The 3,510-nt window shown below is 49.6% G+C and overlaps 1 non-coding gene across 1 annotated transcript; it reads left to right on the top strand.

The window, feature by feature from the left end:
* Nucleotides 1-1,741: 1,741 nt before the first annotated feature.
* On the top strand, nucleotides 1,742-1,848 carry LOC146857928 (U6 spliceosomal RNA). Its single transcript, XR_014980279.1, has one exon. It is a non-coding gene; the product is annotated as a U6 spliceosomal RNA (small nuclear RNA).
* Nucleotides 1,849-3,510: the final 1,662 nt, after the last annotated feature.

Here is a 3,510-nt window from a genome sequence, read left to right as displayed (position 1 = left end):
AGCCTCTGCCCCCCCCCCCCCCAAGGAGAACATTTACATGCCCTGTGTGTCCCAAATTCAGGCTTTGCCACTACTCCTTGGCCTTACCTGGGCCCTTTATCGTGCACTTGTACCCCAGTCTTGCTGCTACACACAACTCTACGCGGTATGGAGTATGATGCTAATTACCAGGAGGAAGACTCAATGTCTTTCCTCCTATGGGATGATGAGTTTTACGAGGCTGTGGACACTTCAATTTATAAGGCTGTAAATGCAGCCATGGAGCCCCTTGATCAACACCTTTCAGAAAAAATTGGGCATGTATGCACAAAAATGCTCCAACCTCCTCCCCAGGTGCTTTCTAGCACCACTCCACCCCCTGCCTCCATCTCCCCGAGAGATCCCCTTCAGAGGGCCCCCTCCCGCCAAGAAACAGTGCAAAGAAGGGGTAGAGCACAACGCGTTTGAGCATCTTAAGAAGGCCTTTCTGGCCCAAGTACCCCATTTTGAGGGATCAGGAGGTTCAACAGACAACTATCCCGAGTCTTCACGGCCAGCCAGACCCAGATGAGTCCCATGGCGAGTCTGATGAGGAAGCGGGCCCATCCAGGCCCTGGCGCCCGTCCCCAGATCTGGCACCCAAGCACGAAGGGGATTCAGGCATGTTTGACCAAGATGACATTCTACATTCCCAGGCCACTGATTGGGTTCAATTGCATAAGGTTGCTAGGTACATGACTGCCCGCCTGCATAAGGCTTTAGAGAAGGATGCCCGCAACCACCTTTGGGCAGAGTGCCCTTGCCCCTCGTTCCCCGGACACCCTCGCCCAAAAAATCGACCCCAAGATGGCCACTTCTATGGCGAAATTTATCTCGGCACCTTAAATAGGGTATTAAACGCTCTTGCCGGTCATGGCAAGAAAAGATTGCTGTACGCCATAAGGCCCATAACTAAGGTTGTGAATGGCGGAGGAGGCGAAGGCCTCAGGTACCCTTATCCTGCCAAACGCCCTCTCAAGTTGGCCCCAACACGCAATTGTGTTTGTGGGAAATGCAAATTGCGTGCTTTCTACAGAGCATCGCCGCTCTTTTCTTATTAAGATAGATCCCAAACTGGCCGATCTAGCCTCCTCAAAGGCAGGTCCCTTGGCCCAAGGAGGACTGTTAGGAGACCCATTTGTGAAGGAACTGGGCAAGTTTGTATCGACCTTCACATCACTTGATAAGGCCCAGACAAATATCAGGCGCATTTTCAGCCCTAGGGCTTTTCCAAAGGGCCGGTCGTATTAGGAGCCGTACTACCAGCCGCATTTACCACAGCCCCTTCCAGGGAACAAGGCTCTGGGCGTGGACAGTGGCAGAATAACGTGCTACACGAGTTTCTACCCCACCAGAGGTCAGAGATTCTGCGAATGAAGTGGCTTCAAGGGGCAGGCCGGCAATGTATCCAGCAACAGTAAGTGTACTTTCATCCGCCTGGATCAGCATACGGGGTTGTCTGGCTCTGTTTCTACCAGCGTGGTCTTCCATTACATCAGACGCATGGGTGTTGCAAACAGTACAGGGATTCCAGATAGTTTAACATGGTTTCCTTTCAGGACTCCCCACCTGGTCTAGTTTACTTTTCCCAACATGCCACTGTCTTGCTTTACACTCCTAAATAAAAGAATGTCAGCACTCCTACACAGGGTAAAGCAAGAAGAAAAAACCTGGAAAGGGGTTTCACTCTCATAAAATGAGGAACATCAAATGACAGTTTTATGTGCTCGCTTCAGCAGCACATATACTAAAATTGGAACCATCCAAAGAAGATTAGCATGGCCCCTGCACAAGGATGACACGCAAATTTGTTAAGCATTCCATATTTTTGGTTAAGTGGGACCACGATGTAGCAGGGTCACATGACGGCGAATGGTTGGCGGTGGTGGCATCCCCCGGGAGGTGACTATATCTTCCAGGCTGCACCTTGTGCAGCTGAAAATTCTCCATAGAACCTATCTGTCTGGGTCGGTATTGGTACGCATGGGATATGGCACCGACAGCTACTGTGTAAGACAGTGTGGGCAGGAGGGAACATTTGTTCACACAATTTGGGAGTGCATGACCATCCAGAGATATTGGGAGGCGGTAGCGAACATTATGGAGGAAGTGTTGGGGCAACAGATAGATTGTAACATTAAACTGGCCCTCTTAAACATATGGAGCACTACGGACCTAAATTCCAGGGAGGGTACTTGGGTCACCTTGGGGCTGATGGTGGTAAAACACAATATTTCAAGATTATGGAGAGCTCAGAGCCCACCGTGTATTGAAGACTGGGGAAAGGATATGGACTGGTGCATGGTCACGGAAAAGTCCGTATATGAAGCCAGGGGGTGCCCGAATAAATGGACGCAGGTCTGGGGGCATTAGAACACACACAGGGGAGGATATGTGAACCTCCAAGATCAAGAGAAGATGTTATCAATGGGACTGATTGGACGCAATATTGATGTCACACTGTCAGGATGTCAGTAGCACAAGAAAGGTAAAACACGCCACTAACCTCTTCGTAGCAGCCAGCGGGGACGATTGCTTGTAGAGTAGCCTCCCTACTCTCCTGAGTGCAAGCCCCCACAGTGTAGAAAAAACACAACTATGGAAAGTAGCGCCCCGGGGAAAGGGGAATGGGACAAAATAACAAAGAGTACTGTAGGGACGTTCTTGCCTCCTAGGTCTGGTCTAGGTTTCAGACTATCTTCCTCTTATGTCATAGCACTGCATAGAGAAAAATGAGAGAAACAAGCATGAAATGCCACACAGGTATACACATTCAGGCTCATTCAACAGGTTTCTGTTATGCGTCTTACATTCACAAGGAGCCCAACAGCTATTCCCTTTAAATAATCAGGATTCTACAATCCTCCAGACACCACAACCTCTTTGGACCCAACACAGGAAATGTCAGGATCCTTCGAGCTCCAATCATTCAAAGTTTTCCATCATCAGCAAATGTCATAATCCAAACTAAAGAGGGCACTCCACCGCTGTTCAATTATCACAGCGTCTGTTGTACAAAACCAAAAAGCCCCGGTTGCTGTTTTCAATCATAGCGGAAGAGCCATTCACGGCACCAAACGCGGTTCTCTAAGCCGCGGGAGATTATGCCTGGAGGACGCGCTGTGGAAAACAAAAAATAAACACAAATTTGCGTTAGAGAGGGGAGCGCTCTGATGCTTCTCTCAAACGGTGAATCACGATACCTGATAGCTCCCGAGCCGGGAGACGGGCTCAGAAACGGCAGTCTGGAAATAGCACACGAGTGCTTAACGGCCTTCCTGTAATCCTCGGGAAACACACAGCAGTTCAAAACGCCGATCCACAACGATCCTCCAGCGGGGAATACCTTCCACTTTCTCAGGGAATGCTGGCCAAATTGTCAAGCATCTTCTTCCTGAAGAGGAGGTGCTTTATAGAAGACGGTTTCCTTACAGACGGCAGTTCCGTTTTTCTCTGCTGGTTCCCACAGCCTTCTGGGAAATGTAGTGCAGC

The sequence above is a fragment of the Triturus cristatus genome, chromosome 3_2, assembly GCF_964204655.1.
Source record: "Triturus cristatus chromosome 3_2, aTriCri1.1, whole genome shotgun sequence".
Taxonomy (NCBI): Eukaryota; Metazoa; Chordata; class Amphibia; order Caudata; family Salamandridae; genus Triturus; species Triturus cristatus.
Note: the sequence above shows the minus strand (reverse complement) of the source record. Positions and strands in the feature narration are given on the sequence as shown.